At 38.4% G+C, this 25,758-nt stretch overlaps 1 protein-coding gene across 4 annotated transcripts in view; it reads left to right on the plus strand.

Annotated features, from left to right (window-relative positions):
* DLGAP1 (DLG associated protein 1) overlaps positions 1 to 25,758 on the plus strand; it is a 440,736-nt gene that overhangs the window by 95,032 nt on the left and 319,946 nt on the right. For 2 of the 4 annotated variants that reach the window (XM_069779082.1, XM_069779084.1), the window contains one exon: positions 16,244 to 16,340. The exons of the other annotated variants lie outside the window; for them this stretch is intronic. The gene's annotated coding sequence lies outside the window, so the exon portion shown is untranslated. The remainder of the gene's footprint in view (positions 1 to 16,243; positions 16,341 to 25,758) is intronic. 4 annotated transcript variants of the gene reach the window in all.

Below are 25,758 nucleotides of genomic sequence, written 5' to 3' on the forward strand. Positions count from 1 at the left end.
TGAATTTCATACTTCTACCCAAAATATGTCACTCAAAGAAAAATTATTTTCCAGTTAAATACCAAGTCATTGAAACATTCTGATCGGTTCTATTCTCAATTCAATAAATACCTAAATTTTTTTGAGAAACCTGTGTTTTGCTTTTAAGTCCATCTCTAGTATTTACTTAATTGGATGCAGTAGTTTTATGTATTTTATGAGGCATTACATATATTTCAGAAATGAAGATGACTCAGAGCTGTGAACAATTTCCAGTCAATTTACACTTGTGGTGTATTATTAAAAATTCTGATACTGTAATATAACCTAATAAAATTCTTACAATTTGAAATAAGTTTTAAAATATCTGGACAGTTTACAATAAAAAAGCTGAGTAATATTGGAGGGCTGACCTGGATACTTTACAGTAGCTGAGGTCTTGAGTTTAGATGAGCATGTCATCTTTAAAAGTTTACATCCTAGATTTTTAACACACTCGTGAACAGAACATCTATGGACAATACTTGGAAAATTGTCCCTACTATTAAAAACATCTTCCTTTTATTTGAAAGCTGAATTTGTCTGATATTGGCTGCTAATGTCTCCTATTACTAAATTTCTATTGTTCTGTGGCACCATAAACTGTGACCAGTTTATCCCGTAACTTTTTTTCTGAGTGAGCTTTTGGTATCAAGCATAGTTGTTGATCGTTTGCTCATTCTTGGGATTCTTTGCTTCTCCTGGTTTTCAGCATCTCTGTGTGGCTTTGCAACAGTAAGGTGGGAAGGGAGATTGGGGGAAGAAAGAGGACAGTTCCCTGGAATGCAACAGAATTATGAAAATCACATGAGGAAGAAAGGTGTTCTTCATGCCATATAAGAATATGAATTTTAATCCTTATAAATAATTCCGTCCTCTATGTAATGCATGATGATGGAAAATAATTTTCTTTTTTTTTTAATGTCTAGATATTTTACTCTTCAGAGGAAATATGAACATCAAAAGTGGCTATTACCATCTTTTCACGTCAGCAGATAATATTTTGGCCATGAACTAATATACTGTGGGTGCCTTGAACTATGCAAAGTTCAGGCTGAATGCTTTGTTATTGGTGTCTGTGAGGTAGCTGAAAACTGTATTTTATGAATCACACTTTCTGGTAGTTCATGAAAACATTAGTTAAATTCAAAATGCATAATATATAGTGCACATGTATAATTTCCAATGAATTATTATTTGACATATAAATTTCTTCATTTTAATAATTTAAACTAAGAGATTTTCTACTCCACTGGATTCTGCAGTGGTATTGCTTAGGGTCTGATTCCAACAAAAGCACTTTGACTGACTTATTAGCGCATATTTAAATAAATTTTAAGTATAATGTGTTTAAATTTACACATTGTAAGTTACTTTGATTAACTGTTTTTTCCCTTAATAAAAAGAAAAACTTAAGAAACCAATGTGTTTTTTCATTACTTCAGGATTTATTTGGATTTTTTGGTAATATTAACATTGTGGAAAAGGAAGAAAAAAATCTTAACTGCACTAAAATAATCTGTAATCTAAGAAATTCTTTAAGATTGACTTTTCTTCAACCACCTTTATGTTTAAAGGGTAAATGCCAGAAACAAGCATTTTCTTTTCTGCTGTAACTTGTGTCTTTTCATCTAACCATGTCATTTGTGGTGCAGTGATTTATATTAGAAATTTTGATAGTCTTAGCTGTAGCTGTGTAATTCCGAGTGTGACTACAGTTAAGTAAAAAAGAGAGGCAGCGTAGGTCTGGACAGGTGAGGATGATGAAAATCTGGACTCATGGATCAAAACATGAACATGAAATATGCTTATTTTTGGTGTTAATGTCTGATAAAACTGAGCCCCAAAAGATTTAAAGTTCCCTGTTCACATGAGACTTGCCTGCTTGTCCTCAGGTTGGCAGCTGTAAGTTCTCCTGTGGATATGAAAAGAAACAAAAAAAGGAAAATTAGTGTACTTTTAGTAAGTATTTGCAATGTGATTTTGCTGATAGCCAGTGAGAAATTTGTTTCATCTGTGAAATCAATTGCATAGTAAACATTTACTATTGCCTTTACGTTCTTCTGTTGTTTTCTACATTCTGCTAAAAGAAGTAGGATATTTTTTTTCATCTTTGTTGTTAACTCTATTTTTAACACAACATTGCCTGAGATCTATAGCATGTTCTTACTGGACAAAACCTTTTAAACTATTTTTGACTGGTTTGTGGCTTAATTCATGTCTGCGTTATCCACAAGTGAGGTTGCTAGATTTAGCATACCAAAATTTGCAGTTCTGTTTTGACATTAACTCCCTTTTCAGTGGTCTTATTCACCGAACCAGTGCTGAACATTTCAGTTGCAACCTGGCATGCCCAAAAAAATAGAGACTGTGTAGTAAGTGTTTCCACTGCGGCCTGTTTCACTGCCTGTAGCATTGTCTTTGAGCAAGTAATGCAGTAGGAAAGCAGTGAGCATAAATAACGAGATACAGAGAACATATGTAAAATGAAAATCTAGACTACCTGTACTACCTCTGTATTTTTGGGAGTCTTCTTCAGATTTATTCCTGCATGCCACTAGTATTCCATCTCAAGAGTCTGAAGCTGAGTTTTGGAATTAATATTAAACATGATTAGGGCACCTCAGATCTTTCTTTATAATGTGCATACTTGTAACTCCTCCTCTATACATTAGAATGCCTTCCTGCTTTGTCAGATTGCACAGTTCTAGAAAACTGAATTGCATTTGAGCATCTGTTGCAGTTAATCTCAGATTATTTCTACGCATTTTCCTAGCTTTAAGCATATTTTAATGTAATATTCACTAGAAATTAGCAATGCTAAACAAATTAACCTCACAGAAGAAAAAGTGCCAAAAGAAAAATGGGGAAAGTATAAAATGCCCAGACTGATCATGACAGCATAAATCAATCCGACAGGATTATTATGGGAAGTTCTTATGTATCATGTCTAACAAAATTACGGTCTTTTTCTGATTTTATGCAGATGCATATCATGCACTCAGCCTGTTCTTAACAGTAAACAGCGATAGGCTTGAGTGACAACTGATTTCCTTTTCTACTTTCAGGAATAACAGGGTGCAAAGTAGCCATATGAAATGCGAAATTTGGGCAATTTGTCATTAAAGAGAAGACAACTGCTGCAATGAAGTCATTGTCTACATTGGCCAGAAATAATTTCATATTTCTTGTATAACTGAGTCTGTAGATGAGCAGTTTAAAGCTCCAAATCATAAGTACTTTTTTAGTTGTACAGTTCTGCCAAACTTCCTGTAAAGCTGGCAGTTTCTAAATAAGCTTCGTCTAAATTAAACATATGATAAAGTCTTCCCATGTAAATAGGGTAATTTGGAGAAATAGAAAGTCTTTAGGACCAAATACTCTGTATTTCTTTCCCGCCAAATCTGTTCATGTGTCAAAGGTGCACAACACCTGCCTTAATGTTTGTGCAAAACTGTATGCTTCTCTGCTATTGAAATCTTCATGCTGATTCATGGGCATCTTTCTGACCAGGTGGAGATTGTGAGGCTGTATGGAAATTAGAAGAGTGTTATGTAAGAAGAATCTTCCAGATCAGCCTTTTTTTTTAACCATTAACATTTTGAGTAGACAGCGTGATGACAAATATGAGCCAATTTAGTGATTCTGTGACTCTAAGTTGCCAGACATCAGCCAAATCCCATGCGACAGCTTAGAGGAGCACAAGGGTTTTTCTGCGCTCTGCCTGTGGGTACATGGTCATTTGGCACAAAATACAAGTTCCCAGAAATTATTCTCCAGCCCTGGGAGCACAGGAGGGAAGAGAACAGGGGCTGTTTCATTGTCTCTGTTTTGTGCTGGGTTTTCTTTGCCCTGGCCAGAGTAATTCCTAATTATTGGATAATTGAATTCAAGGGGGTTTTGCTGCTAGAGTGGCATAAAGCAGCCTCAGTGGTCCCAAGAAGGCACTGTCTGTAGGCTGCCATGTAGGAGGAGGAGTTGTCTGCTACTTTCTCCATTAACGAACCAAAACAACCTAGGCCACTCTAGCTTCCTGAGCAAGTGTCTCCTGAGTATTAACAGTTCCTTTTTATCTGCTAAATGGATAAATCAAGTTATGCAGAAACATGAATATCACAGAACCCCGCAGCATGCCCCCACAGTACATGCATCTTCTTTTGCAATGTGTCATTTGCATACTTTATACTATTGCTTTTAATCAGGTCTTATGGGAAGATGAAATAAAAATATAGGATGCCTTTTGTTAGTGTAATTTATATACATATATTTATATATATAAAAGAATAAAATTTGAGCAGGTTTTCACAAAGAAAAGGAAATAAATTTGACAGCTGTTTCTCTTATTTTACAAATTCTCTGGCTTTAATAAAAGCAAGCTGACTTCATGGTGAATGATTTCTAAGTGCTGAGTGTGAAGTCAACATGAGCTTCATCAGTAGCTGATGTTCTTGCTAGATGCCATTCATACTTGATTGCAAGTATCACAAGTAAAAATCTGATAATTTATCATTCTGAGTCTAATCCGTTGATTATTTATTTCGTTGATAAAAATAGTCCTGAGACAAAATTCTATCATCAGCTTTGTTATGGCACAAAAATCTTGATTTAGCATGAGGATAAAGCTTGCAGAGCAGCTTGGGAGAATGTGTTTGTTTACCTTTTCCACCTTTATTACCTTGGTGAGTGATATCAAGCATAGCTGAGAGCTCAAATAAAATAAAAGCTTTCTAGACTTATTCTTGCGGGTGCCTTTTCCATTTCCTGCTAAGTCTCTTGCTCATCTCAGTTTCCAAATGGCACCAGGAGCTGGTGCCACTGCAGATTCCACAGAACAGCTCCTGTGAGGAAAAAAGGGCTTGGTCTTCTGCTTTAGCTGAGTGAGCCCCTGAACACTGATGCTTCAAGCTTTAAGAAAGCTCTCTTTTATGATTGACTATACAGCATTATATAATCTCTATTAGATAGGTTTTAGTCTTCTCACTGCTGCTGTATTCAGTGTGCATTATTCTCACTCCAGAAGAGCTCTCCTGTCTTCAGTTGCTTTGCCAGTCTTTCCAGCTTGATGGTTGCGATTTTGATTACAGTTTATACCTCGTTTAACCTGACTGTCCTGAATATCTTCCAACAAGCAATGGCTTATTTTTCATGATATTTTCTTCCTTAATCACCATGCCACTCTTTGCTAGACAGAATTGTCTTTCAGATTTACATTTTCAGTCTTTGACTTCCATCTGTAAGGTCTGAAGATCTGTGAGGAGGAAATGTAACTCCCCTCCTTCCTGTAATAAGTCTGTGATACTGTATACCAGTACACCAGTGGATCTTTCATTTTAAGTATAAACTTTGCCTGTTTTCTGTCTATAAACTTTTAACTAAAGGAGTTAGGGGAGGAGGAGAAGGAAAAGGAAAGGAGTTGAAGTAAGTAATGAATAAGATGTGGCTGAGTGTGTTTTAGCAGAGTGCAGATATATGTAGAAAGACATCATCACTGCCAACATTTGTTGGTAATGCAAAGGTAAGAATAGCTACATGATGGCCTCAGCTGGGACGGATCAGTGCATGAACTTTATGTTCAGAGCCAGGTGATTTTCTTCAAGCAGTGGCTAGCATGTGAGCCAAGGAGGGATTTTTTACAGCTTATGTCAAAGGAAATCTGTTTTATGTCTCTGTTTTATGAGAAGCACTAGTTTGTAGTAATATTTATCATCATTTTTGCAACTTCTTGGTGGTAATTCTATCAACTTGCTTGTTTTGGGAAGCCCAGCTCAGTGAAGTAATAAATAAAATGGACAGTGTTGTGACATAGGCTAGCAGGATAATAGGAAGGTGTCTCTTTGAATTCCTTTCATATTGACAGTGCCTCATTTCCAGTCTTGTGCAAATAATGAGAAAAAATTAGTAATGGCAGTCATTTTTCATAATGGAATGGACCTTATAAACATATTAGGAACCATAGGCGCTTGTATTCCTGCCAGGACAGGGTCCCTACTTTGTTACCCAGGCACACCTAGCTCTTCACTTTTCTTTTTCAAGGATAGTTGTTTTACTTTTATATGGTTTTGAAAATACAGGGAGAATTACTTTGCAATGACTAGTTGATTACAGTGAAGAGAGAATAGTTTTCCAAACAGAAAACCAGTTTGGATGAAGAGTATGAGCTTGAAGTAATCTGCTTGTATTTAGAGCAATAGTAATAACAGTAGAAATTATTAGATAGAAAAGTGTAAAAATCAAATATTTTCTAATATTGTTTAATTCTCTAAGGCAGCAAAATAACTCATTTCTAGCACTTTCTAAGGGAAATAATTTACCCTTTTAAAAACATTACAGACCCTCTTCTTATTTGCTGTAGGTTTTAAATTCTTCTGATTTGAAGGTAGTGTCACTGTTGTAGGTTAGCAGTGCGCTACATCCCTTTAAACTGCACAAGCATTCTTAACCGTCAGAGATTGTGTATTTGCGTTGCACATGTAAGCAGGAACTGTTCTGCCTGATCGGGAGTGCAAGTGAGTTCAGTTGTCTTCAGTGCATTTTGAAGAATTCCATAAAACACCATCAAAACAAAGAAACTTTGTATTGACTGATACACAGGTTGGTAGCAGGACTGTCCATCAGCAGAACTTAACTCTCATGTCCTAAATACAGAATGATATGAAGAAATTAATTAGGTAGTTCATAGGCCCCCTCCTGATCAATTGTCTGTCTGTAACTAGAATTTGCTCCTTACAGACATACCCTAGCAAGAACTTATGCTGCCAAGTTTTCACAGATAAAAAGGAAGCTACGTAAAATGCAAAGAATACTGATGTGCCCAACTGCAGTAAACACTTGGTCTGTGTTACTATTCCCCATGTGAATAAAATAGGTGAATAGTACTGGGGTAAAATTCATCCTGTCTCCCAGTGCGGTGATGGAAAGCGTACCTAATATTTTCTCTAAAATGAAATATACTCCATAGGGTGTTTCATTGGAATATGAGTTAGTATCCATATTATGTTTTTAGAATCCATATTTCTTAAATGTCTGTGTAATTTAACATTTTTTTTTTCATTTAAGAAGAGATAAGAAACCCCCCCAATTTGCAATTGAAAGAATATATACAGCAAAGCTAATAAAAGCAAAACCAAACAAATAGCATGGACATAAAACCTCGAGTAGTCAGCTTTACACCTGTCACCTCACTATCGACCCATTAAGTCCTTGTACACAAGCATTCAGTGTGCAGTGCTCACTTACTCATCCACAGCAGAGAGGTGATCTGGGAGGGATGCGAATGGCTTCGCACTTGCCCGGGTACTCACCAGTGCAGCAGAGCTAGCGAGGCTGGAGACTGTTTTGCTGCAGCTGTCAGCAGCAAATTTCTATCCTCCTGTGCACAAAGGAATTGTGGCTTGTCTTCTGAGTGTTGAAGCAATGCTGTTGTCCCTTGCTAATACAGGCTGTGTCCCTAGAATACAGTCTGGTGTGGAGCAGTCAGCAGGGGAGTATGAGAAATAAGTGTTGGGATATGTACATCAGAACTGAGAAGAGCAGTTTAGTGGGACCAGGGTGATGGACACTTGAGAAATGTGCGAGTTGTACTGATAACATGAATTATCCATTTATCATCCATTAACACATACTTACTTAGATGATCCATTTTTAAAGTAAAAGCCTCACATCTTATGTAAATATGTTATTAGATTTCAAGAACCTGTTGGAAAGGTTCCTAATTCTGCCTTTCTGTATCTAGCCAAATCTACTTTGACAAATCCAAACAAACTGCTATGTCTTTAGCATGCCCTGCCAGAAAAGCAAACAAACCCAGGACAGAATAAAATAAGGTGATTTCATCCTGCTAATAGGGTATGACAGCACACTAAGGCATGGACTTAACATGGCTCAGTAAAACAGAGGATAGGCTCATTCATGGTAGCCCTTTTGTTAGCAGGCTTTCATAGGATGTGAGATGGGACTGGGTAATTAATATGATCTCCTGTCTCTGTATGTTGTTAAATTTCATGTAGATACTCTTCAGCAAAATGACTTTATTCAAACAAAATAATTTCCCTCCCTCAGAGACTAAACTTGGCGTTCAGAGAAGAGGAAGGATAAAGTATCTTCAGTGTGCAAAGCCACTGTGATGGTAGGGAATTAATTAATTAAGACAAGCCTAGATGGTTCTAGCAGGCAGCTGAGGTCCTGTGCTGCAGAAGATGGCTGAGGAAGTACTGAAAAACTGAGAAAGTAGGACTGAATCTCTGCTGGTTTATACTCACTGAGGAGCTGACCAGAGATTAAATGATGAGATAAAACCACAGAAGTTGGCATGACAGGTTTGCACAAATGTGAGCTGAGACTGGGTTGGCGGACTATCTGGTTCCTAGGTGGGGGTTCTCCTCTTTGGTAATTGTATTTTTGTTTCTTATTACAACTTGTGATACCTTGAAGAAAGAACCTGGATGACTACACCTGTGTCTTTTATGTGCTGAGACATTTTATAATGTTCTGAAGGACTTCAGGCATGAAGTGTTTTGGTTTTGGTTGGGGGGGGGGTGTCAAAAAATGAAGTTTTTCAAAAGATGTGTGTAGGTATAAGAAACAAGTGAATGAAGATAATGTAGAGAGTAAAAGAGTTCTTATTTTAACCAACAATTATGTTTTAACAATTTTCTTTTGCTACAGTCTTTGAATATAAAGTAAGCATAGACAAATACAAATGACTGTACAATGACTATCAAAGTATGTTGTGACTTTTGAATGTGGAAGTATCTTTGTGCTGTACATCGTTTTATTAGGTTTATAAATATGCGTGCACCTATTCTGATGCACAGAATTCGACTCAGAACTTTTAACTGTTCTTAATGTCTCCTATTTAGCAGGCTGGTTAAGTACTAAAGACAAAGTTTTAGCTTGATGGCAAATGATGAGTTCAGCAAGAACACACTTATATAAGATACGCTAAAATTTGTATCTAAGCAGTATGAAATACATACAAATCAGCTGAATGTTAGTGCTCAAATAGTCACTTAATTAAATTGTGGTTACAGAGATACCCTGACTCTAAATACCCTGGCTATAAATGCAGTCCATATTTAAAAGGTGGTGTTGGAGGACACTTGGAATTATTAAAAATATGCTGTACAAGGGGTAACATTTACCTTACTGATGGTTCTTATTCTTAAAATTCTTTTGAAATGAGCAAAGTTGTTCTGTACAGATTCAAATTTTTAAAAGTCAGTAGAATAATAAATATTATAGGATCCCTTTCTTCCTTCCTTCTTCATGAAACTAAACCAAGTAACATACCTATTTCCCCTCAAACTCTTTGATTAGAGTGAAACTTGTGCTCCATAGCATAAGGACTTTCTGTAGAAGCATTGAGGGAATCCTTAATTTTCAGATAGTAGGGAAGTCAGTAACATTCCTGGTGGCCATAAAGATGAAATCTTTTGAAATGGGTTACATAACTTGCTGCGGGTGCAGAAATGGCTTGGCATACATGTTTAATGGTTTCACCTGTGGTGATGCTTGAGGGCAACCTCCAAGCCTTAATGCTGAACTCTAATTAGTGTAGACAAGATCACAGCACTGGATTTCAAGGGAATGGAAGATCACCAGCAGACAAATTACCACTGAAGTAACATGACAGGTCTTGACAGTATGTTCAAATCATTTACAGAAAAAAATACATCCATCGACTCCAACGTTTTCTAATATTTTGGCTACCAAAATATTTTGCACCCAATAGGTAGCTAGACTTCTGGATAAGTATAGAAGTGGCACTGTAGCTGGAGGGTTTATGGTAATTCCATAAGCAGCAAAGTGTCTCTGCAAAGGAGAGATAAACAGCTAGTAATCCTCATAATTCCCCACTGATAGCCTATCCATCTCTGCTATAAATTAGAAAGCCCAGAGATTAGGAAGGCTAGGCAGGGTGTAGCTCACAGCATTAATCACAGTATTAGGACAGCAGTGTGCTCAGATTCTGTGTCCAATGGGCTGGTATTTCTCTCTATGTCACTTTAACCTAATGTACTTTAGAATACATATTGATCAAACTGCCAGCCTAATGCAGAGATGGTTTTACAGAAGACACTGTTATACACTACTTAAAACTAAGCTACCGACTGCAGACTTGGGAATAATGCATTAATTTTCACTATGAGAGTTATAGCCATGATTTTGTAAGCTCTTCAAGTTTCCAAAGTAAGATTTTTTTTTTAATATGTGTTAATCATTATTTAGATGGAATTAGGGTCAGTTTGTCCTCAAACCTCTTGGTACTGGGAGTAGATCGTGCAAATACTTCGGATCTTTTGGAATCTGCATGTGGTCGTACAAGCTGCACTGGTAATGTAGTGATTGTCTATGTGCAAATTCCTATTTAAACGTAAAATGTGAATGGGCATCTTTAAAAATTAGAAGTTAATTCTCAGAAGCATATAGTTGAACTAAATACATTTCATCAGAAATTTTCTTGATAATAACATTTCATTCTGGTGGTAGTCAGAGAATGAAGAACTGTGGTTTGGCCTCCATAATAGTATGGCATATATTCCAAATCCTGTACAGCTTTTGATTTAAAATACTTAATCCCAAGAATGGATATTTTAGTCCTCTGCTTTTTATCGGATACATTCTATGTGTTCAGACCTCTGCTGCCTCATTTCAAAGTCCTTTTGAATATATTCACAGTAATTGTATTCTGGGAATGTAATTGATGTATTATAGTCACTTCAGTCTTTCGGAGGTTCTAGTTCAATAAACTATTGCTTGAGGAACCATTTTGAGAAACAGTGAATCGTTTCCAAAATTGACAGTGCATCAGCAGACTTTTTATCCTTACATGCACAGTAGTAGTGTACAAGGCTTTTGAGACAGTGAAAGTGTTTTCATCGTCTTCTATGTTCTTGCTTTGGAGTAACAACAGGGTTTCTGGTTTTGCAGTCATGAGAAGGGCTAAACGGGAATTTCTAGAGAAAGGAGCTTACTAACTACAATATGAAAAATGTCTACACAGCAAAGTGAGAAAAACATTTTAACGCATGTTCATAGGGAAAAAAACAACAATGTATCTGAAAGGGCCAGAATTACAGGGAAAAAGGAAGATTTTATTTAAGTGTTTGAGGTATTGTGAAAGGACATGAATTGACATCTGACTGTAAAAAACTAATAGGAGACAGGAACAGGCATTGGCAAAAGAAGAACCATTTATTATCAGCACAGAGTAATTTAGACTCAGCAGATACTGAACAAAGTTGAAGATTCATGTAACTGCAAATAAATGTCTGCGAGATGACAGCATAAGACATAAGGCAGAAGACTGTCCCAGAGAGACATTCATGAAAAAGCAGTTAGAGCAAATACACCCTATAGGGTAAATATAAAGTTCACAACTGGGAACTGTGGAAGAAGAAGCAAAACACCAAGCCGCAAAGTGCAGAAACTTCCAGAAAAGGTAAGACATGTATGTAAGACATCAGTGGAAAGATGTTTTGCAAGACAGACAGATCCAAAAGGGAATGTTAGCAGTGGGTGACAACAAAGAAATACATCTTCAATAGCATACAGAATGTCTTTGTATGCATCTAACTTCTGAAATATTTTCACAAAACTTTAAATGTGAGCATGTTAGTAATAATGGTCTGATCTACCCTTCCACCAGACAGATGTTTGAGAAGAGCAATGGAGATTTTCAGGCAGCTTTTTTTATCATATTAATAGTCTTCTACAGTGTATCAGTCACCATGGTCTGTGTCTGGACTACAGCCAGGAGAGTTTCTGGTGGAAGGTGAACAAGGACCCTTGCATTTGTAGTAGTTGTTAAGCCTGAACACAGAGGGCCACCTTAACTGAACGTGAAAGAAACTAAACCAAAGGTTGGTGTTGATGCTTTGAGCTGTTAGAAAAACTGGCAGAAACCATTAGGTAACAATCAAATTTCTATAAATACTTTTAGAAAGTGATATGCTTCAATCTGTATTATTTTCTAGCACACCCAGGAGAAAATTGTGTGCCTAATGGTTTGGTATCAGGAAGTAAAATTCTCACCTCCTTTACTTCCTCAGGGAAACTCAACAGGTGTGGGAATACACTTTGGAAAGCTGTTCAGATCCCTCTTTCCCTTCCAAAGTGCTCTTAGGAAAGAAAAATGTAGTACCATGTATGGCCATTTCAGTGCAGATAGGTGATCATGGTATTTAGGCCTATGGATCGGAGGCATAAGAATTATATTCCAGTTGTATTTGTATGTCTGAAACAATACTTGAGTGCATGTGCAGATGATTTGTAGCTCCATTATATTCCAAATTATTCAGCATTGCATAGTCAAAGCAATGCTGCTGTTGGTTCCATGGTGCCCTCAGTTCTGAGCATTTTGACAAATTATATCAAAAGTCTTGTTCAAGATATTCTTGAGATGAGAAACACTAATGTAGTGACCACCTGTAAAAAGTTTGGTTGATTTTATTGGGTCTATTTTGATATCACATAGGAATTCTGTGGTTAGAAAGAATGCAGGTTTTTTGGGGGAGTTATTTGGTGGTTTTAACCATTAAACAGTCCTTTTCATTTTGTAATCTCTTGCCCTATTCACTCTGCATTTTTCCAAGTTCAGCATAAAATAAAAAAGGGTACTGTAGATATCATGCTCTGCCTGTGCAGTTTGTTTCCTTGTCTAGGCAGCCACAGACTGTCCTGAACAAGACAGGGTCATTGGGAAAACATGTGTCGTCATGTAGTTGTAAAGAGTATTATAATGATCAACAGAGGGCACAGTAAGCTTACAGAAGCAACAGTATGGTGTGTCATACCTTTTCAGACCTTGTTTTACTAACCTCTCTGAAGTTATTTTGGGGAGTTCTAATAATTTATTAGTCTCAGTAAGCTCCGTGTTTGCTTTTGATTTATTTCTGATCCCTAAATTTGGGCCATTTGTTGCAGTGTAGCAGGGATGGATATATACATTGCTTTTTTTGTTCATGACAATATTGCCAGCTCATCTGCATGTTGTGTGTGCCTGCTTGAGGAACTTGTTGGCGATGATTCAGAGATCTTTGTCTAGCTATTCTCCACCAAAAAAATACCTTAGTATCTAAAGCTGAATCAGTTATCTCTTTTGATTAGCCCTAAAAAAGTAGGAGAAAAAGGAGAGACTTAACTGATGAAACTTTCTGGAGTAGACTTACAAACACTGGCTGAGCAGATGCTTATGCTGTCATGACTGGAAAAAGAACTGGTGAGACATTCTTTGTGCAGTTTGGTGCCTGAGCTACCAAGTCCTACCAAGACAGCTGTACTGCTTCCAGAGACTTCAACCATTGCATGTACAGTGCTGTGCCATGTGGATTTGTAGCTGAGGTAACTGCCCTGTTGTCTAATATAGACACTGTCAGTTCTAGTTATAAATACCAATTTAGTTTTCTGATAGCAGTGGTTAAGTTGAAAGGGATCATTTCTGGGGAGCTTAAGACATGTTGAGGATATCCAAATGTGGATACCAGTCTTGTAAACCTAGGAATGAAAATTCTTGTGTTAGTTCAAATGAAGATACAAACTTTTCATAAACTTTAAATACAATAAAGGCTGTGTGACCTTTTATTTAACGGACCCTTTGAAAGCACAGCTGGAGAGCACAGAGTTGACATTTACATTTACACCGAGCTGGAATACTATACTAGGTACTTAGCCAGATAGTTGGGCTGAATTATTCAGTGTAATATGGCTGCGGACTTCACTGTAACATAACTGCCATCAAGGGAGAGGAGGAAGTGTCACTAGGTAAGTGGTTAGTACTCGTATGCCAGGAATAAATAAATTGAGCACTTTAAAAGGTTTCAGAACATGTCAAAATCTGCAAACATTCATATTTGTAGCATTATATGTCAGACTGTAGTTGCTAAAATGATGTACGTACATTGGGAAAGGTTATGTTACTTCTAAGGGGATATGATTGTGCCTGGCAGGGCCCGTGAAATGCCTGTGAAAAGGAATTATGTGTATTCCTAAGGGTGACTGCATTAAATCTGGTGCGCAAAGTCATTAAAATAGTGAAAATTGCTTGCTAATCAGTCTGCTTACTGAGTGCTTACTAACAGCTCTGTACCTATAATGGCATTTATTTTCCAGGAGAACTCAGTCAAACAGTATAGGTCACATCCTGCTATTCATTTACATCAGAAGATAATGATATTTTCAAAAGTGTTTCCAGTAACACTGTAGATATTTTTCAGGTTAACAGCTGGCAGTCTAAATCTTCTCTGTGTTGAGCTGCTTGCTTTGTTGTTATGTTCTATCATCACATCTGGACTGTGAAGAGATCCTGCTGTGACTGGATTTTTATGCGTCATCTTTTGACTCCTTCTTGAAAGAGGCTATATTTTCTAAGTCACTGAGTCAGGTGCTTTATTAGCAGAATCCCATTCAGAAAAGTGAGGGGTCATTCCTGTACTTCATGAAGTTTTTAGCTTTTCTGTTGCTCTCCCAGCGTGTTGTCAGTATGTTGTCTTTCCCACCTTCTTCAGCAGTTCTCATTCATGTAATTCCCTTGATGGCTCAGTTCCTTTCAGCCTCACACTGTTGAAAAGCTATTATATGTTGGTTTCATTTCACCTACTACCCTGAAAATAGAAAGTATTTTTGTCAGGTAGTGGCCCGTAACGATTCTTGAAGGACAGTGTGGCTCTTTCTTGCAGAAGGGAAGCCAACACACCCAGAACTCCACCCAATTTATCCCTTTATATCCAACATATGGAAAAGCAGGAAAACCAAGGTATACACACATTGCCCTATTGTCCAGAGGGGGAAAGCAATGATTTTCACTGAAATGCTTATTCTCTTTCAATTCCTGTCAGCTGTTTGCCATATTGAATTTTACAAAATAAAGTGGAATTTTTTCAAGTCCTGGAAATCTCTTCTTAGAGCTGAAAGTATTTTGATGCAGAAAAAAGAAGGGAAATGAGCATTTGAATAACAATTGGTAATGTTTTGGGTTAATTTGGGGAATGTCTGATACTATACACATTAAAAAACCTTGAGACTGATTTCAGCTGAGACTTCATGTGTGACATTATGAGATTGGGGTGGGGGTAATCTTTGCCTTTGCTTCCTGGAAAAGCATCATGTTTTCTCTACCTCAGACCTTCATTTAGAGGTGAGAAATTGATAGTATTACATTGTATACTATTGTCATGGTTTAACCCCAGCTGGTAACTAAACTCCACGCAGCTGCTCAGTCACTCCCCACACACACAGTGGGATGGGGGAGAGAATTGGAAAAAAAAAAGTAACACTTGTGGGTTGATATAAAAACAGTTTAATAGAACAGAAAGGAAGAAAATAATAATGATAATAATAACATGACAATAATAATAATATTAAAAGAATTTGAATATACAAAACAATGCAATTGCACAATGCAATTCCTCACCACTCACCAATTGATGCCCATTTAGCTCCTGAGCAGAGATCCCTCCCAGGCCAACTCCCCCCAGTTTATATACTGGGCATGATGTCACATGGTATGGAATACCCTGTTGGCCAGTTTGGGTCAGCTGTCCTGGCTGTATCCCCTCCCAAATTCTTGTGCCCCTCCAGCCTTTTCACTGGTTGGGCATGAGAAGCTGAAAAATCCTTGACTTAGTCTAAACACTACTTAGCAACAACTGAAAACATCAGTGTGTTATCAACATTCTTCTCATACTGAACCCAAAACATAACACTATACCAGCTAGTAGAAGAAAATTAACTCTATCCCAGCTGAAACCAGGACAACTATTTTGTAGATTCTAAATTCCTTACAAATGTACCATCTGCAAGTAAGTTTCAAGGTGCTTGGAAAAAAAGCAAAATGTAATAAAAGGTGGTCTGAAATGCAGAAGAGGTATCAAACAGAAAGAGTGCTTTAGGTCTTAAATATTCTAATTTAGCTCTGTGTGTTCTAAATTGTCATCGTAGTTCAGCTCGGAAAGGCTAATGCTCTAAGACTAGGCAAATGTCAGCCAGTGCTGAATTCTCAGGGCATAATTCTTCTCAGTATTGCAGATAGGTAGTTACCGGAGAAGTCAAAAAAACAGCACATGTGAATCCAGAAGCAGAATTTGCCTTTAGTTGCAAGGCTTCCTTTAGTCAATGTCATAGGTAGCATTGCACCTCAGGCAAGAAAATGTGACTGTTTAATGTTGGAGACAGATCTCATGCTTAAGCCCAGAATCTGAAGTATAACTGTTGTTTGTTTTTATTTTAGCAGGGAAAAAGAGCAATAATCCCAACTGGCAGTCCAAAAATAACCAGATTGGAGGGTGGAAGGAAAAAGAAGGAAAAGGGAAGAGAAAAATGGAGAGGTAAATTGTTATTCTATAGCCGTAGTTCCCTTGTAAGGAGGAACAGGGAGGCAGCATTTTATCAGCAGTATGTGGAAATACAGAGTTTCAGTGGTTTATGGTGACTCTGCAAATGAGGAGCAGAGGCACCACTGCTACACCACAGCATTTGAAATGGTTAACGAGATATGTGGGAGATAAAGGGGGAGCACACCATCTCCAGTTCTGTTCTGGAGATATCACTATCTTGTGGTCAGTTGTCTCATAAATTTCCTTAAATACCTTCTGAATATTGGATTATTACTGTTTGTCGTCCGTTATTCACTATAAGGTTCTCTCTCACCATTTCCTTGGTAAGTCCTGGTCTCACATAAATAGTTCTAGTCTAGGTGGTTCAAGCATCAGGAAAGACTGATTCTTTGCAGTGAAAGACGATGGTACAGCAGCAGATTGTTATTTGTCGTTCCTCTTTCCTTGATCATCAGATTATTGGGTGTTGTGGATGCTGTGGGATAATGGCATGTTTAGGTCCTGATATGCTGATATTGTGCATTTTCTTCACATTTGTGCAAATGATAAACCTCAGCTGCAATGGAAAGAATGTTAATGAGTCCTGAGATGGATTCTCCTTTTTCTTCTGATTCAGAAGTGAGCTGTGATATGACATTATTTGGAGACTGGAAATATGAAGGGAGAAAAGTAGAAATTATGAGACTCTAAAAGTGTGCTGAATCGACTCTTGATGTCTACTGCTTTTTTCCTCATGAAAATAAATGTAAATGTTTTCTTCCTGAACATTTTAAAAATTCAATATATTCTTCCTGGAAAGTACTGCTAGGTATTACATAGGCTGGCTTTTTCAGGGTTTGAATGATAAATACGACACAGTGGGATATTTTAGCAGTAATGCATAATATTTCTTTATATTATTTTATTTTAATTCTATAGCTTTTGTTTATATTATATGTTTAGAACTTGGACGCTTTCTTCTAAATTTTGTATTAGTGACTGCAGTAAAAGTTCCTAGTTTCCTCTGACCATTTTTCTCCCCTATGCTGTAAAAGAATAGATGGCAACATGTAATGATATTCCTTCAAAACTGAATGGTCTCGAGAAGGCTGAAATAACCCAGACTCCACTCAAAGACTGTAAATGCTGCCTCTTGTTTTTTTGCAGAAGCAAATGCAGAGTCCTGTGTCTGGGCTGGGATAACCCCATGCAACAGCACAGACTGGGAGGCCAACTGGCTAGAAAGCAGTTTTGTAGCTGCTGGAGGTATTCACAGACAAGTTATGCATGAGTCTGCAGTGTGCCCTTGCAGCAAAGACAGGCAGTCGTGTCCCAGGCAATGTTAGCAAGTGTAACCAGAAGGTCCTTCCCCTCTGTTTGGCACTTCTGAGACATCAAGAGAACTATGACTGATTTGGTGTTCCTCAGTAAAAGAAATACATTGACATGCTGGGTTGAGTCCAGCAGAGAGCTACCAAGATGGTCATGGGGCTGGAGTACATCTGAGGTTGTGCAAGGTGAGGCTGAGAGAATTGGGTTGGTTAAGCATTAAAAGGAGATGGCTGATGGGAGGTCTTATTGCTGTCTTCAGGTACCTGGGGCATACAGAGGAAACAAGGCCAAACTCTTCTCAGAGGTGTGTAGTGAAAGGACCAGAAGCCATAGACAAGATGAAACCCAGGAAATTCTAAGTAGTAGGGGTGGGGGGAGACTACCAGGGGTAAAATCACTGGAGCAAATGTCCCAAGAGGCTGTGGGATCTCAGTCCTTGGAGGTATGTAGAACTTGGCTGGACTTGCTTTGAGATGGGCGCTTGGACCAGATGAGCTCTGGAGATTGCTGCCAACTTACATGGTTTTGTGCATACTAGTGAAAGGACAAGAGGGAGATAAATTGGATTTTCAACAGGGTTATGTAGCATAGGAGGCATCTCCTTAGTTAGAATTGTATGAATGTTTGTGGGTTGGGTTTTGTTGGGGTTTTTTGTGCTGAAACACTTCTGGCTCTTACTTTTACCTTAACTTACTTGAGGACGTTTCTATAGTCTCTCATTTTAAGATAAGTTTTGATTATTTATGTGTTTGTCAGATTTGCAATTGTAACAGTAAATCTCCTTTCTTGTAATAACCCTAGCTACTGATAAGGACCTTAATGATCCAATGCCCCATTTCTTTGTAAGCTTTGCTCAGTTAAGTAGGTGACAAAATCAATTTCTGAATTAATCTGATTTGGGTTTAACTTGGATACTGTCTGTAAATAGTAGAGATGATTTACACTTAACCTGCGTCACAGTTTCTGTTTCAGGCTCTCAGCAAGCTCCAGCAGATATGAAACGGATATGAAAGGCTATAGCAATATTTAGTAGGCTCTTTTCAGAACCATGATTCTAGAAACATATTTTGCATGTAGTAATTTTTAAGTTCTGGAGGACAAGATAAAAAGCTATTAGTCTTCCAAACAGGTGAGAGCCAGTGTAATCCAGTCTCTGATGGCATTACTTTGAAAGAGGAATGCAAAAAGTGCATTTTGTGTAGCTTTATTTTAAATCACTCACTTGCTTTGAACCCATTTGCAAGATGTTATTTACTCACTGGAGGCTGTTTTCACGGACCTTCTTGAGAGCTGAAGTTGCTCAGCAGTTCACCTGCTTTGAGCCCATACAGATTGGGCAGCTGTCCAGCTAACAAAAAAATCTCCCAAGCAAGGATTGCCATGTACCAATGTGACTTATCTGACTCAGACGGTTTCTTTATTGCCACAGGTCAGTCATCTGCACGTATGGGTTTTGCACTTCCCTTTCAGGAAGGGCACTTGGCGTCTCTCCTGAGCTCAGTTGAGGACTGTTCATTCCTCCTGTAGTAGTCTCCTGGTATCCCTCTTTTCAATGGAGCCCTCGGAGCAAGGTGTGAGCTGCATGATGTATTCTGATGGAGGCAGCTTGTCCATTGATCCATGGACACAGGAGCCGTTTGGCCCTGCTATGCCCCATTGGATCAGACTTTGTCCTTTTGTGCGCAGGTAAGATGCCAAGAAATACGTCGTCACTGCTGAACCAACTTATCCCACTTGCAGTGTGTTCCCTTTGCAAGCGGTCTCTGGCAGGCAGGGCACCAGGAAAGAATGGCAGGGATTAGCCTAGCAGTGGCTGCCTGCTCCCAGGGGGGAGAGTGCAGGAACCTGAGAGCAAGTGTTGTGCAGTGCCCATGGTCTGGACTCAACGTGGTGTCTATGTCCACGCTTGCTACACCCCGGGCTTCTTGGGACCACAATTGCAGCTGTGTGCATGGGTGGATGGGTGTCTGCAGAAGACGCAGTCACTTCACTAATGATGGCGTGGATAGGATTTTGGTGCAGCTGGCATAACTGTGTGACACAGCCTTGTCAGATGCTTAGGGCAGGAGTCAGGCACTGCACTCTATACTGCTTCACTATTTCATACTCTTTTCCATTAAGTAGCAATGGAAAGTGCTTGTGGTTCTGTGCCTGCTCCCACTAAAGTCTGTCAGTGGTGCTGGCAAAAGAGATAGCCCATTCACCAGGTTAGTATAATTTGTATTATCCTGAGAGGGGAAGAAAGAAAGAGAATTGAAAAAGTGAACTGAAATGAGGGAATGTCATACAAAAATAAATTATTTTTGTGTGATTTTATAGTCAGTACCTCATTCTCTCTTGGGTAAGTTAGAATTACAATTTTTAAATTGTAATTTAAAATTAAGCTAATATTAAGCTCATATATAATCAGTCCTCAAAAGTACATTAACTAGTATTGCACTCAGAGAACTGCTAATGAATCGCCAGCTTCCTGAAATGTATATAGCTCCTATGAACTACACAGACTGCTGTAAAAGAATTGTGTCATTAGTTTGGCCAGCTGACAAGGCATATGGCAAACTCTTTTATGATGCCTGTTATCCGTAATGATAGCTATTTGTGTAGTTGTGCTATTCACTGGGCAAGAGTAGAACAGGAGTGGAGCAGTTGCTACTAAGTGGAGTAAACGGCAAAAGGACAAAAAAAAAAAAAAAAAAAAAAATTCAAGACCAGCGTTTTAGAAATGTGAGAAAAAGAAAAGCAGCGCAGTCACCCAGGGGAGTTTCTATAGCAGCAGTAATCTGAAACACCCAGGCACATTGCCAGGAGCTCCAGTAGCTTGTTAATCAAAACTTCCAAGTCTCTTGCCAGTCCAAGCCTCTCTCAGCATCAGAAGGGAAAACTGTCACATAATGATGTGATACTTTACTTCCATAAAGAAATTTTAAATATTTTTGCTGAGGAGTATTGTTGTCCTAAGCAGATTTTTTTTCTTTTTCATCCTATAAAAATATCCTCTCCATTAGACTTTCAACTGAAGTAATGTATTTTTATACATTAATACATTTAATTTTTAATAAACATACAGGATACTTTCTGATACCCTAGAGAATATATTATCTTTTATTGGCTGCAATCAGGTGTTCCAGTAATAATGTACAAATGTTATAATTCTTCCTAGGAATGGGGTAAGGTAGTATTGAGGAGAATAAACAGGTGTATGTGTAAAGAAGACACTTTAATTGCAATGTAAAATTTAAGTAAACTCTGTATAAGCACTCCAGTTATCTATATAGTTAGCAATAATATATGGCTTTGCTTCAGGTACTGAATTAACTGAAAAATAATGTCAGCCACTTCCTGTTTGCAGAGGTAGTTGGTTTCTTAATATTATCACACAGTAGGCATTTTTCTCAGCTGATGCTGACAAATCCCATTATCTAGGAAATGTTTCTATTGCGTAATCTTAGCAACGGTGAAGGCAGCAGTGATTTCAGTCTTGTCCATCTTAATTTTCTGGGTGATGGATTTTTCAGTTCACTCAGAGGAGGAGGAGAAGGCAGAAGGACGTAAAAGGAAAGTGTGCTCTTTGGCATGGTTTTCCCTTTCTGCTGCTCGCCTGGCAAGCCCTCAGTGGTACTGGTGAGGATGCCGGCGAGAGACAGGAGGGAGGGCAGGAGGCAGCAGCAGTAACTGCTGGCCATTCATACCGAGAGTGTTCCCCAGCACCTTGCTGTTCACTTCACTGATGGAGGGGTCAGCATTAATTTATGCACTCTGGCATGTTTTGAGGGGGAGTTCACTGCTAAGGGAATGGCTGAGAGTACATGGGGATGCCAGTGAGCTTGCAGAGCTGTGTTTTTACAGGAGCTGTGCTGCCATAGAAACGGAGAGACTATACCTAAGCGTTGGCTTTCCATGTAAATAGCCATAATTGCCTTTGGCCTGCCTAAATCTTGGGAAAGAGAGAGATTTATGGGGCTCAGGAGAGAAATTCCCTCCTCCATGACCCTACTTCCCCAAAATACCATATGCCAACAGGATTCTTTTAAGGGAACTGTTAAGAGTATTAATGAAGCAGAGCATCCTGTGTTCTTTGTAGAATAACCCATGTCAGTTGATTTGGAGTAATGCCTTCACCACTGTAGTTTTCACCCTGTCAAAATGGAGTAGAGGAATTTGACGTGGAAGTATAATTCTGTGTATTGCTTTATAGGTCTCAAATTTCATATTATAGTTATTATTTAGCCCCTATATTTCTGCTTACCAGAATTCCAGATTTTGGCAGTAGAGTCGTTAATACCATAAAGATCCCTGTGTGACATGATAAATCAGTCTGTTATGGGCCAGAAGTCATACTTAATGGCCTTAGGCAAAATTGATGCAACGTAATAAACCTAAGAAGCTGGTATGTATAAACTGAAATACTTTCAATCCAATAGGGACACTCTTTAACTCAGTAGTAGTTCGGCTTTAGTTCAGTTTGCTACATTTACACTATAGCTATGTAAGAAGTACATGGCTTGTCTTGGATCACTGGCTGGTTTAGAGTGCTGAAAGAACCTACATGCTTTAACACAAACACAGGAGGAATAAAACTGAGGCTAACAACTTCAGATTTCCTTGAAAATGAAGCTTTACCCAAGGGTCAATAAATTAATTTCACTGTTTTGCCTATCTGACTCTTCTGAAAGGCACAGCTACACTTCTGTCAAACATGGGGTGGCTGTCGATGTAGGTAGGTGCAAGGTGACATTAATCTAGTTACGTAAAGTGACAGCTTTGAACATCATGAGTTTCAGCGCAGGCTGGAGATCCCGAGTGAATACTCAGAATAGTGAGTGGTCTTAAAAAGCCTGTGGCGGAGTGTGTTTGGCTATGAATGAGTGCAGTGCTCTTAGTAATTGCAAACAACATTCATTTCCGCATTTGATTTGGACATTTTAGCAGTAAGAAAACTGGGCATCTAGTCTAAGCTACTGTCTGGGTGTCTTTTCTAGCCACTGGAAAAGTGGTGATACATCTTGTCTTAACATGGCTAGATGAAATTACATGTGCTGAATAGCACACTTAGAGTATTACTAGCCTGAGTATGCTTTTATGTACTGCAGTCCGTCACAGGCTCCCCACAAGTAGTGTGTGTCTTCCCATCTTGTGCTCTTGCTTCAATAAAGATGATCAAAAGATCACTTTTTGAAAGAAAAGGGTAGAATTGGATTGTGATTTTGCATTCAGGACAGACTGCAAATTGTAATTTTAAACCCAAATCCATCCGTCATTTATGTAACAGGCAGTCTAAATCATGCTTGTGATAGTGGCAGTCCACTTGTACAGCCATAAATTGTTGATCTGCTTCCTGCAAATATTTTGCACTTTCTGAATTATAGTAAAATTATTTACTGTCTAGTTCTTTTTCAAATGCTTGTGTCGCACAAGCCACTTTGTTAAAAGTGGTACAGGCAAAGACTTGTTGAAAGGGTTTGAAAGACAGAAACTATGTAAGAGTTCAGTCTTCTAGGTGATACTGGGTTGATCAATTTATGAAGACCACTTCTTCATGGTGGTCTTCTTCATTTCCACTTCCTCATGAAAACAGAAAAAAAAAAATTGTACAGAAGTCCAAAGTTTTTTGGATTCTTTCCAGTGATTCCTGTCAGTGGTGTTTTTCTAGAAATCCAATTACAAAATGATTAGGAAGCTGTTCTAAAATCTTATCCCTGTAAAAGGATTCTTTCCTTTGCACCAGTGGATTTTTTTAAATGATGAAAGTGCTTCATATTGGTCCTGTTTTAATAAAATGCACTAACCCCATGAACCTTAAATGTGACTTAAATTGCTGCTCTTTTTTTTTTTTTTTCTTTTTAATCTGGCAGAAACTGATGGTTTGATTTTCAATTTTAAACAGCTGTTCCTTTTATGAGATGTGTAGTGAGTTACAAATGTAAATTTCATCTAGGAAAAGTACACGAATTTTCTACTGCAATTGGTCCCCTGGCGTTCTGCCCCGGAATGGGGATAGACAAGGACATACAGGCTGAAGGAGGAACATACCTTTGATATCAAACGTGGTTTGGTTTTAATGTCACAATTATTGCAGACCTTTGAATGATCAGATTTTAAGGGCAATCTTACATGCACTGTGACAGCATTAGGAAGGAGGAGTGTGGGAAGGGCTGGAACATCACTGGGGATCAGTCACTTCTCTCACAGGTGTTTCCAGTTCTTTCATGAGGATGGTAGAAACAAATATGTCACCATAATCCTTGGCTATAGGAAAACCAAGTTTTTTTCTGAGACCCACATTTACAGTCATCACTGATTCCTATCATTGTGTTACACATTTCAGCTGGGCTCCTATTCCCATAATTTGTACTAACAAGAAAATGAGTCTCTTCTCTGAATTGCATTTAATATACCATTTCTGTTTTTCACATTCAGCCCACATGGTGCTATGTCTGAATAAAAGCAGATTGGCTTCCTTTTTTATTCAGACACTCTGGCTAACCCTTATATACATAAAAGAACTACATCAAAGTTACCACCCACTGAACATACACATTTTTTTCAGGAATCCGGTCCAATTCCTGTTTAAAGGAAGCTGTTTAAGGGATTGGGTATCTTCTTTGCATGTTACGCAGATTCCTTCCCACTTTACAGATTCAGCAACAGCTATTGTTGGGAGCTAAAGAAGCCATTTTCCTACCAATTCAAGTGAAATATTAGTCCTGCTCCATAATAGGCTTAGTGAGTATTTACTGGATACTGAGGTAGTAAAGAACCACTAGAGATCTTGAGTGGAATATATATAGATTACCTTTTATTTGGTCTCAATGAAAGGAAGCTAAGAAATATTCCAGCTGTTTCATTATTTACATTCGGTATAAATCAATAGCAAATAGGCTTTGATGGTGATCTTCAAAAGGGTTTTAATCATTACTGCCCACAGATACAGAAAGAAAGCTTGAGCACTGGGGGCTTACCCTGTGTTTCTCTTAACTATACTGGAAGGTTACCACTGTGATGTTGCACTGACATAATAGCAATAATTAAGATAGCACCAGTCATTTAAACATACTGGAATTTGGGGCTTTATTGTTACCACATGCTACACCTGAGTAATTCCTGAAGCACAGATGACAGACTAATGAACAATATTCACTTAAATCCCATTGAAATTAATGAAGTTGTATGATAGGACTGTAGATTTTGTGCCCACGTGATGCACATGAACAGCACAGAATGAAGGCAAACAAGTTGTGAAACCCCAGAGAAGGGCAACAAAGCTGGTGAGGGGCCTGCAGCACAAGTCTTATGAGGAGCAGCTGAGGGAACTGGGATTGCTTAGTCTGGAGGAAAGGAGGCTGAGGGGAGACCTTATTGCTCACTACAACTACCTGAAAGGAGGTTGTAGTGAGGTGGGTGTTGGTCTCTTCTGTCAGGTGGCTGGTGATAGGATGAGAGGAAATGGCCTCAAGTTGTGCCAGGGGAGGTTTAGATTGGATATTAGAAAAAATTTCTTTACTGAAAAGGTTGTCAGGCATTGGAACAGGCTGCCCAGGGAAGTGGTTGAGTCACCATCCCTGGAGGTATTAAAAAGACGTGTAGATGTGGCACTTCAGGACATGGTTTAGTGGGCATGGTGGTGTTGGGTTGACAGTTGGACTCAATGATCTTAAAGGTCTTAATGATCTTTAGGTCTTAGAAACCTAAATGATTCTATGATTCTAAGTTTGTGGTTCTGCTTTAGAGTGGTGCTCCCCTGCCACGTGCCAGGATAATGATGAGCACACAGGGTCTTGGGGATACCTAAGGAGCCTGATTCCTTCACCAGTCCACTTTCATGGTTTGAATTTGCACACTTTGTTTTGCATTTTATTTGACATTACAGAAAGTTATGGTATGTAAGCACCTGACAACTGTATTCCCTAGTTTGTATACAAAAGTTATTCTAAATGTGGCAGGGTTGGGAGGATGTGTGGGATATGAAGCAGGGTGGGGCAGGGGGAGAACAGTTTAATGCAGGAGCAAGTGACATTGAGAGAAAAGAATAATTTTATAGTAGAAAGTACACAGTAAGAGTTGCCAAACTTCTTGGCTCTTGAAGCCATGCTGCAAAGTG

Source organism: Haliaeetus albicilla, chromosome 3, assembly GCF_947461875.1.
Source record: "Haliaeetus albicilla chromosome 3, bHalAlb1.1, whole genome shotgun sequence".
In the NCBI taxonomy this organism is placed as follows: Eukaryota; Metazoa; Chordata; class Aves; order Accipitriformes; family Accipitridae; genus Haliaeetus; species Haliaeetus albicilla.